Source organism: Syzygium oleosum, unplaced genomic scaffold, assembly GCF_021117445.2.
Source record: "Syzygium oleosum isolate NSW1041296 unplaced genomic scaffold, Sole_v2.1 Sole_v2.12, whole genome shotgun sequence".
NCBI lineage: Eukaryota > Viridiplantae > Streptophyta > Magnoliopsida > Myrtales > Myrtaceae > Syzygium > Syzygium oleosum.
This window is the reverse complement of record NW_026607496.1, coordinates 369,248-380,853: the sequence shown is the minus strand read 5'-3', so window position 1 is coordinate 380,853 and position 11,606 is coordinate 369,248. Positions and strand designations below refer to the sequence as shown.

Here is an 11,606-nt window from a genome sequence, read left to right as displayed (position 1 = left end):
AGGACTACAGTCAAAAAGTCACATGCCCTCCACTGCTAGCTATGGCTCAGGGTGCTCTTAGGGATTCTAGTCAGGATCTGAGGATTCCGAGGATTCATCCGACTGCTCCTCTGACTCCATATCTGCTGCTGCTACTCTCTCGTCCTCGGTTCCTATCTCCTCATCAGATCCTATCTCCGCCACTTCTCCGTCTTGCTCCGGGTCTAATTCCATCGGCTCCGGCTCGATCTCGTCTTGATGGTCTAAGGGTTCTGGATCAGCATACAGCACTTCGGGCTCTTCAACCTCCTCGATCATGGCAGCAGGTCCGTCCACGGTCTCGCCCTGGCTGCTCCAATCAGGCGGGGTTGGAGGATTTGAAATCTCACCACTTACCATCTGCGGGATCATGATATCATCCACGTCCACCGGGACATCGAAGGTTCTGAGCGGGGGTCCGATTACTCCGTCGGTTCCTCTGTAGCACCAAGCCACATATTCTTGGGTATGATAGTACGACTCTCCCACATTAGTAAACAGTACAGAGTAATATCTCACATAAGCTGTTCCGTCTCCACAAGGGTGCACGCTCGACGACCGCTGAATGTGATGCGGTATCCCAAAAAGAGGTGGTGACCTCGGCATTCTACGGTTGGGGGTCTGAAATGTTGGGTTATAACAACCATGAGACGAATCTCAGCGAGTATAACCCCTAAACTTAGGCTAGGCTAGCATGCAATCTCCTGACCGGAAACAAATATTTGAAATCATAATGCAACAACAATCAAATAATTCTGACCCTGCAGGTTAGGCAGTTCAATATATAATAATCACGGCATGTACGTGGCACACATTATCACACGTACGTCAATCACATGCTCATGCACCGAGTCTCACACACTCGCATGCCAGTCTATGCATGTTCATGCATGCAAATGTCGTCGACATGTCACGTGCATTTCCCGGCCCACTGGCCCACACTGGCAATCGCCTAATTTATTATTTATTACGACTCGAGTCAACAACATTCACGGCCCGGTGCGTCTAGCTTGCTTCAAAGTGCATGAGGCGCAGCAATCGATCTGGCCCAGTGTCTCTAGCCTGCTTCAAAGTGCATGAGGCGCAACACTGATCTCCTTACGAACCAGAGCTTGCTTCAAAGTGCATGAGGATGGTCGTCTTCCGGACGTACCGGGCATCGTCCTGCTTCAAAGTGCATGAGGACGGTATCGACCCGAAGGTCACGACCCGAAGGCCCTTAGGTGATCACACAACCCAGTATTATCTGAACCCCGCGTAACACGCATCAAGGTATTTTAGGTGATCACATGCTCATGACAGGCACGCAGTCTCACACAATTTCATCACAAGCCTCATTCTCGGTATTCATAATGCGTGCCATGAAATGCAACATAAGCATCCACATAACATAGGCACAGGCACACAGTTCAATCAGAGTCATTCCACAGTGCCTAATTCACAAGCCACGTGCTTACTTGGCCTATTAATACCGTGCGGCCTAATTCCAAATACACAATTCAAGCCATCAATTGGCCAATCACACTCCGCACGATTCAGCCACACAAGCACGCAATATGGCATTTCACAATTAAACACAATTGATCACCAATCAATCAACAGCCAATCATTTTAGGTAATCCCGGCCATTCAGCTAATAATTCTTGCTGTCCATTATAATTCGGTACATTCCTCAAAAATATGGACAGCCGCTATTTTCTCAATCTGGACCCAATAATTATCTATAATAATCCCACTAAATTCCTCGGATTTTATTTCCACCAATCAGTCCTCAATCCAGTCCGAATTATACACAGATAATACCTGAACCAGTCCGGAAAAATGCACTATCAGTCCTAATCCGGGTTTAGGAGGTATACTCACTTAATCCAAGGTCACGACGACAAGGAACGGCGGCCGATCACTGGTGAACAGTGGAACCGGCGGCGGCGTTCCCGGCGGCGACGGTATGGACGGCGACCGGCGGTGTACGGACACGGCGTACGGACGGGCGACGGTACGGACCTGTACAGACACCCTCGTACGGGACACTGTACGGACGAGCGGGGGACGGTGGCCCACGCGACGGCCGTACGGACGGCGGACCGTACAGATGCTACAGTACCGACCGTACGGGGATGCTGTACGGGACAGGTACGGTCGCGCGTCGTACAGCGTGGCTGGACGGCTAGGTGGCGACGAAATGGCGATTCGAGCTCCGGCGCGGCGGCGGCAAGGCTCCGACGCGGCGGCGGTGATGTTTCGGGAGGGAAAAAGGAAAAGAAAGAGAGAGAGGGAGAGAGAGAAAGGGGCCGGACAAGGGTGAGGCTGAGGTTGGGGGCTGAGGTGGTCGGCGGTGAGGTACGGTGGCCGGCTGCGGTGCTCCGGTGGCCGGTGGTGAGCTCCGGCCAAGCTTGGCCGAGAGAGAACAAGAGAGGGAGAGAGAGATTTCGGGAGGAGAGAGAGAGAGTGAACCGGCCAGAATGAGGAGGAGAGAGAGTGGGCTGGTCCAAGCAGTCAAATATGGTGAACCAAGGGCGCCGCGTGTCGCCGATCCGGGAGATTTGACCAAAATACCCCTAATCCGACGGTCCTCGATTAATCCTATCCAATAATTGAGGGCAAAGTGGTAAATAGGGCCAATAATTCAGCTGATAATTAACTTTAATTATCCCAAATAATTTTCCAAAAATTCGGACCAAAAATAGCCCAGGGGCAAAATGGTCATTTTTCCGGTCCCGGGGCGAAATTCCAATTTTTGGCTAGATCAACCCCAAATGAGTGTGGCCAACATAATATGGCGTCGGAATTGCGAAAATAGCTTCTTAAGCCCTTGAAAATCGACTGCCAAGTTCTGGGAATAAAATAATATTATTTTTCCAATTTTTGTCGAAATTCCAATTTTTGGCCATAACGACTCCTGGTATGTGTGGCCACCCAAAAATGGCGTCGGCCTCGAAAAATAACCTCATTTGGCCTCGAAAAGCAACGCTGGCGTCCCGAGGGGCAAAATCGTAATTTTTCACCCTCGGATCGAAATTCCAATTTTTACTCGTACTAACTCCAAACGTGTGTGGCCAACGTGATATGACGTCAGATTCCCAAAAATAGTCTCTTAAGCCTTTGAAAATCGACCTCGAAATCCGAGCCCAATTCCGTGAATAAAATTCGCTAAACTTTCAATTTCAGAGTCTCTCACTAACGGGCGGCAGTTTAGAGGTTACGCGTATCGACCTAGGGCTATCCGTATCGTAATGGTCTCGATCATTGAGAGAATGAGAAATTATCACTAGTTCCAGAGGTCACGATTGTCGGTTCAAGTTCAGGACTGATTGGCCAAGTGTACTTTCGGTCTTGCAGAATCACCTGCGTCCCTATTGTACATCGTAGGCCTTAGCCAAACCCAATCCATTACCCTTTCCTACGATCGGCCCACGTTGACTCAAAATATTCCCTCAGCGTCTCTCGTGATCGGTGTCCGTTTCACGATAGGGTCTCTGGTCCACGTACCATTTTCTAGTTAGCCATACCCCATTGGTTAGTATCTCAGGAGTGATCAGCTCCGGGCGAGACTCACTAAAATGAAATACGAATTAATATCAGTTTTATTAATCCCGGAACTACATCGAAATTCGGGCTGTTACAGAATTCCCCAAACTCCAGTAATTTGATGGCGCTACCAGAGTCCCTGCGATCTGAAACAAGATCCAACTCTTGCACGGCCTGGTGAACACCACCGGGCCCAGCACGAAGTTGCCCTGCGGGATGTAGACGGTGGCCGGCGTGACCGACATGCAGGCCGACGACCACGCTCTTTGGAACGCTTGGGTCGAGTCGGACCTCCCGTCCGGCTTCGCTCCGTAGCTCAGCACGTTATACACGGCCGCTTCTGATTGTCTTAGAGACGTGGCCACAATGAGAGAATGAAACTAGGAGAAGAAGCCATGAACTGTTTGTGGAGCTATTAATCGCGACAGACGACGTCGCCATTTTCTTGAAGATTTGATGGGAAGTGTCAACGACGAGTTAAAAGAAGAGGAGGAGGTTACTTATAACCCACGGTGTGGTATGTCATAAGATGCGTCTTCACATGTTAAAATGCTAATATCGCACTATTATTATGGATTTTTATATTTCCATCGATGGTGCATGTATATAATGAGTAGAGTGCAAGTGAATTTGATGCTACGCTCACGTTATTACGTACTGGACGTAATTGCATGCGACGTACGGGGGTTCTGGGCTGTCTTTTCTTGCATATATGTTCATGTGATATGTGCTTTGAGGAAGTCCATGTGAGTGAGCTGTATCAAATAAAATGGCCAAGACAAAAGTTTGCGAACCGAGCATTGATTGTTGAAGGCAAGAACGTGATGCAAACTCGGAGAAGCACATCCTAGAGGAATTGGCCGATGAAGTTTGCATATTGTTCAGGAATAACGATCACAAGGTGTCACAGATCATAAGTCATTTAGACAGGACGATGCGGAATACGTTTTATATCTTCAAGCTTTCACGCCTAGCACTTGATAGGGGGACAAAACCCTGAAATGCACCCAATATGTGTTCGATATGAGGATTTGCGGAAACCAAAGACACGGAAAGAAGCGTATCCATATACAGATAGAAGGGTCGAGAAATCGACCTCGACATGCTTGTCCTAGTACCATCCAGGAGTCAAGTGCGTGGCGCGGCGGTTCGTTTCAAAAGTTTGAAGTTATCAGAGAACGACGGAGGACACTTGATATCTCCGGTCCTGGAGACAAGGCAGACAACTGTGTGAGAGGTTGCTTAGCATCGGAGTTTCTTGACATCGCCAAGGAATTGAATGCGCATGTTCTAGTGTTCCTTCGATGATGAATCACACACCCATGAGCTCACTTTTGTATATTCAGACGTTCATGTCCGTGTAGAGGAAGGCCATGTGAGGCATGAAAAGATTCCGAAGAAGAAAAAGGAGCGCCAATCTTTGCAACCGTACAAGCCACCATATAAAAGACATTTTGTTTTTTAAGAAAAAGGGGCAAAGCTCGAGCAATACTTTAATACTTGTCTAACAAAGCTTAAACCGGACTGATCTCCTATCAACGGGGGAATCAAATCTAGTGGTGACCTATCTAATGCCGGAGTGACATTTACATCGCATGACTACGAATGATCCAATTTGCTAACCAATCTGCGCACGGATTTCCTTCCCTAAAATACGACCTTTTTAACTAAAATGGGGTGTTTAATTGAGGCAATGAAATATCTTATCAACCTCAAAATTAGGATAAGACATAAATCAAAGTCCGGCTGGATGGCCTAAACATGAACTGTTTTCCCTTGAAGGTTTGTGAAATCAAACCCTTTGCCATGCGCCTAATCCATAAATACTAGTATTTTCCTCAATCGTTGCCTCAGTAGTTTGTATTTGACAGTCGTAATACACAATGTTGACTTAAACAAACAGCCTGGGGTGGCGCTTCGGTGATGATTTGCACACCTACAACTGGACTCAGCAGTTACGGCTCAATTCAAACATTTTGTGCGAGTGGCGAACTCTTATAGTATCCCTTAAAGGGTTACATTGATCGTCCCCGCTAACCCCTTTACTTAATTCAGTTGGACCGGTGGTTTCATTTGGGCTTATATGAGGCTCATAGTCATAGCTCAAATACATATGATGGGTCACCTCTCAGCAAAAGCAAGAAAGAGCCCATTCTTAGCCCGTGCTAAACCATTTCTTTTTTGTTCTTATTCTATTGGTAAAATGAGTAAATAGTTTTTTCCCCCCAGATTTTAGATTTTAACCCTACTTCAAATTTTTTAAATTTATAGATGTTATTCTAATCATGCTGACGTAAGCACATCGATCGGATCCACAGCCAATCTTAGAAGATTTTGAAATGTCGATCCGTTAAAATCGCGGAACCTCATTGAATAGTAAGATTCCAACCTCTTCTTTTAATTTAAGTTGAGCTCTTTGTGAAATGTGGTAAATCACTAATTGAACTGTGGATCTTGATTTGCCCAAAAAAAAAATTTAACTGTAGATCTCGGGATCTCAGCTACAGGCTAACCCACCTCTTCTTTGATTTAAGTTGGGCCAAGTGTCCTTAATATTCCAAAGACTCAAGCCCACTTCATGAAAAGGGAAAATGGGCTTACTCATGAAGAGTTGACCTAAACATATTCTTGCTCCATATGAAAGATTTTTGGATCATATGGCAAACTTGACGAGTATAACAAAATTGATGAAAGTAACAAGGACAATGAGAGGTTTTCTTACATCGATATGCAAAATCAATTAACTGAATGATCTGTCAGATTGTGGGTGGACCTTTAAACAATAACTAAGAGCAGTATGACATATAACTTAGTATACTACTTTTGTAGACCAATCTTAATTAAAAAAATATTTCTCAAATAAAAATGCCTATGATAATAAAAAAAGTGGACTGTGGACAATATTGGTAATGGGTTATTATAAATCTATATATGGGTAATGTGCATAACCTATGACCCACTAAACAGAGGCATGGTTAGAGGAAAATATTATAATTGCTTATTAGTGTTTTTTATTGGTGTGCATTTGTTGTTGTTGTTGTTGTAGGCGCGCTTTCAAGTTTCAATATTATATGAATTTTATATTCCGTTTGTTTTACAAAATATGAACTTTGTTAGAATGTATTTTTAAAAGAACTTATTTGAAAGGAAAACGTCTACATTTGGCAATACTTTACAAATAATATGGAAACCATTTTCTGACGTTTGTTACCGGATAATTATTAAGCACTAGGCGGGAACCGGGCCCGTTCATGCCTATGCAGACAAAGTGAATTAACTTTGAAGGATTACATTACAAGATTATTATAGTAACCAATACCTTAAATATTAAAAAATTGAGAATGTCCGTTCATATTTATGCAGGTATTCTATTGTTGTTGACACAAAAAATAATCCAGTCATCGATAAGCACATGCCTATCACGTGAATGAGAACAAACACTCGAATAGCTCACGAATATGGACAATCACGTGCATGGTACATGAGTGTTATTGCACATATGCTAGCTTATCGACAGACATAGAGATTAACATGTGTTGATTGACATCGGATTTCATCAATGACACGTATCTAGTTATCTAAATGCGATGACGGATAGTCAGTAGCCACTAATGTAAGCAATGGCGATGAATGATTATTGGAAGGACATTGAAACGCCGTTTTGAAACTTAAAATCGGCAAGACAGTTGAGGTCAAGGGCACACATTTTTGGTGGGAATGGTTATCGCTTAAAAGCAGGTTCGTGGGACAACCATCGTTACAAGAAAAGAAGATCATGGAGCAGTTCACATACGGCAGGACAACCATTTGAAAACATATGAAGGAGACTTGTGGAGATATAGGAACGTGGAGGCAACTGACGGAAGTTACTCAAGGAAATGCAACCGCAGGAAACCAGGCAGCTACTTTAGAACCATTTTAAATACCACCAATCGTCCATCAGAAGAGTCCCTTGCACAAATCAAACAAAATGTTATCTTTCAATTATCTTTGGCTTTCCTACATTGTACTTTAAATTGCCCCTAGCTATAGTTTTTAGATTCATGTCGTCGATTAAATTCCGGCGTGTATTTTTAGCCCGGGTGTTACGTTGTTGATTAAATTTCGGCATGATATCATAGTGTATTAAGGTTTTATCATCGATTAAATTCCAATATATTTTGTTTACATTTGTAATTACTTAACTTTCTAAGCCTTCTTGTCGATTAAATTATGGCACGGCTTGCGTGCCTACAGTTCACTTTGAAGTGAAATTGTTGATCCCCTAATTTGCTTAGATATTTCCTATCCGGAATTGTCACGGGACCTGTTTCCTTTATTTAGAAGCCGAAGAACGACTTTCGGTAAAAGATATTTCGTCGCGGGAGAAATTCCGACGAAACAGTTGTCCAATCTTACGGATGTGTCTATTTCATCAATTTCTAGCCACGAATTGGGTAGAAAATATATATAGCAGGTGTTAAGACAAACCATATTCGCCCAAAAGCTTTTCAACGAGGAGACGGGCTAACAACGCATTTATAAGACAAACGACCGGAGAAAATGAACAATGAACGAGTAGAAATGGTCAATGCCCCGAGTCTTATTTACGGGTAAAAGGACTGTGCAGGAGGAACCATTTCACTGGCTCTCAGGTTAGTCCTCCTCCATCCACAAATCCAACATGTGTTGTCGTGTGGCTTTAGGAGCCACGGTCTATCTTGCTTAACACAACTATTTCTTGACTAGAAGAAGAAGATCCTATTCTTAGCGCGGGTGGCTGGAATAATGTGGGAGCCTCGAATGCGGCGAGTGGAAGCTCTGGCGCCGGGACTTCTAGCTGAAGAAACCTGATAACTTGTCCTGCTTTTGGCTTTCTCTTGGGATCTGGATGCGCACACCACAGTCCCACCGTCATCAAGCATTCCATTTCCTTTCTATCGAAGCTCGAGCCCAGCTTCTCGTCCGCTGCTTCAAGCATATTTCCAGCAAGTTAAAGCTGCCAAACCCACTTGTATAGTGGGGCATGAAATTCTCCATCCTGATAGGTCTTCCTACCGCAAGCAATTTCTAGAACCACGACCCCAAAGCTGAACGTGTCAGACTCTCTAGTAGCCTTTCGTCCATCAAGATATTCTGGTGCCAGATAACCGTATGTCCCCACCACATCCGTCGTTTGAGTCCTGAATCGGGGGTCGATGAGCTTAGATACACCGAAGTCGCCGAGCTTAGTGTTGAAATTCGTGTCTAGCAATACATTGGCCACTTTTATATCTCTGTGAAGAATGCATTGCTCTAGTTCTTCATGGAGATAATTAAGGGCCAATGCCAGGCCTAGAGCTATCTTGTTCCTTACATCCCAAGGAAGAACTTTTCGAGCTCTGAAGAGATGATTATCAAGGCTACCATTTGGCATGTATTCATAAACGAGCAAAAATTCACCTTCCTCTTGACACCATCCAATGAATTGCACCAGATTTCGATGTATCGCACGGCTTAATATCTTCACTTCGTTGATGAAGACCTTCTCGGAATGTTTGGATTCCATGAAGATTCTCTTGACACCAACTTGGCAATCTAAACTGTTCACAAGTCCTTTATAGACATGGCAAAACCCTCCTTGGCCGAGTCTTCGATCCTGTGAGAAGCCACTTGTCGCTACAACCAACTCTCGATAAGAGAATTTGAGCGGCAATGCTCTAATCTCTTTCTCAATGTCGGTCAGAGCTCAAAGCTCATATTTTTTCCTCATTTTGATCATATATAGGCAAGAACCTGTTGAAATAATCAGCATTAGAGTTGCTATAGGAGCCGTGATAAATGTGAACAACCTATAGATCCTGTAGTTTGCCCACAACCTATAGTTCCTGGAGTTTGGCCCATTCAGATCCTGTAGGGCCCACAACCTTCTCGGAATTGGTCGATGGGGGGCGTACAACATCCAAGTCCGAAGTAAACCCCTACGAATTGATGATGTGTCTATTCCCATGGATGCCACAAGAAGCTGAAATCCCAATTACTACCGATTCAGGAAGAACTTTAGCAAGGTTGAGTCGGTGAGATCAAGCGAGGGGCTTTGCTTGTCCGAAGAAACCAGCTCGCCATCAAACGACCAGAACACGCTAAGATTCTTGCTAGTAGAATTATAGGTCACCGCAACATTAGTTGCATTACCTCCGTGTGGTTCGGGATCCCAACTGGAATGAACAAGTGAAGAGAGCGAGTTTATGTTGATTCCTGTGTGCCGCCCCGGAGGGCCAAAATACTGGTTCACAAAAGTATGGAACTCAACCATCACGATTTGGTTCCAAGGCCCATCATTGACTATGCTGGAATTGAACAATCCGAGGTACCCACCAGCCGAGTTGGGTGGGAATGTGAAGCCAGTAGGAGCAAGAAAAAAGGCCAAGCCGTCACTGTAATTTTTGGAATGGAAAGGTTCGATGGTGAAAGAAAAATGGGTAGAGAAGTCTGCTTGTCTCCCAGTTACAGAATCCCCTATATGGATTGGTTTGGAATACTTAATGCGGCCTACCTGAAACAGCTGTGGATCGTCTCCCTGGGGTGTTAGGTCAACAATTCCATGCGCTTCCGCAACTCCTTCGTAGATTATGTCGTTTGAGTTGCAGTCAAAACTACTTATATTGAACTGAACGGGACTGACAAAGGGGATAATAGGGTAGCAGACAAGGAAGAAGACAATGAAGCGAGCATGACGAGAAAGAGAACAACAGGTCGCACGCTGCATGCTACACATGGTTTATGCAAGTGCGAGGACGAGGTCCGCACTCAGTTGCTGAACTGGTTTGAGATCGGCGCATTACCGGGGTGCTTTATAGCGGACCAAATGTTCGGAACAGCCGCTTCGACAAGGTGGACAGATCGATGACGGCTTCTTCGCTGTTTCCGCTGAAGATTCTTTGTGGACAAGGGAGACCTTCTTAATTATTTATCCAACAAGATAGTTTTTTATATCAACATGGTCTCTGTCATTTTCTCATAACTACATTATGCTAACTACATTATGCTTAGGGCCGTCCTACGAAAGTTATTACTGTCATCTTGTCAATGTCTCTCTCTTGAGGGATATTACAGGACCGTCGAGACGAAAGCCGACCAACCCGAGTTCAATGAGTCGGCAGACCATGGATTGGAGACGAAGGCCGCGGAGATGCAAAGTCAATTTGACTTTGATCTACTATGAAACATATGTATGTCACTATCTGATCTAATCTAAACTCAGCATTACCATTGCTTGGGTGATTGCCAAGGTCAAAGAAAAATTTTCCCTTTGTGTTCCTTTCTTTTTATTTTTCATTCTTTTATTAAGTTCTGGCCTTTTCTTTTTGTTTGTACCCCCACATTCGGTTAATCGGAATAAAATTAAATTTAAACGAATTGGAGTAATGCCAAGTAGTCGGACTGATAAATAAAATTAGAATTACCATAATCGATAAGGTTTTTGTGATTTGAAATATGATTTCAATTTACAATAACAACAAGCAAGTCAATAGAAATTTATCTCAAAAGTTTTTTTTTTGGTAAAGGTAAGTGTATATATAACTTTCTCAAACACCAAATACAAGCTAAAGTTCAAACCAAGTCCTCGACCCTATTAGGACATAACCCGTCCATATAGGGTCAAGAGAGGTCCAAAGCAAGACTATACAAGGCGAAGGACACCCCAGGGCCCCGAATGAACAAGAGGGAAGAAGGCCACCCAACAAGGCTAACCAAAAGACCTACAAACAACAAAGCAGGTACAAGCCAAAGGAACACGGAAAGCTCAACCACAAAAACACAAAGGAAACAAGGGAAAGCTATACAAAGGGCCAACCCAGCCCATTTAAGAAAAAATGGATGGTGAGAGCCCCCAACTCCTTTGTAATCTCCTATTCAATGGTGTGTCTGCAACTCTTCCAAGGGTTGAGGCTTTATCCTTCACCACTTTGATCATATGATTGCGTATACCAGGGATGAAAGTACTCTTGTTTCGGAAAATAGAGTTGTTTCTTTCAGTCCATATTATATGACAAAGGGCTCCAAATGAGAACCTGGAGAGACGATGAGCAAATGATGAT

At 44.2% G+C, this 11,606-nt stretch overlaps 1 pseudogene; it reads right to left on the bottom strand.

Annotated features, from left to right (window-relative positions):
• Positions 1–8,132: 8,132 nt before the first annotated feature.
• LOC115677245 (L-type lectin-domain containing receptor kinase IX.1-like) lies at positions 8,133–10,303 on the bottom strand (annotated as a pseudogene).
• Positions 10,304–11,606: the final 1,303 nt, after the last annotated feature.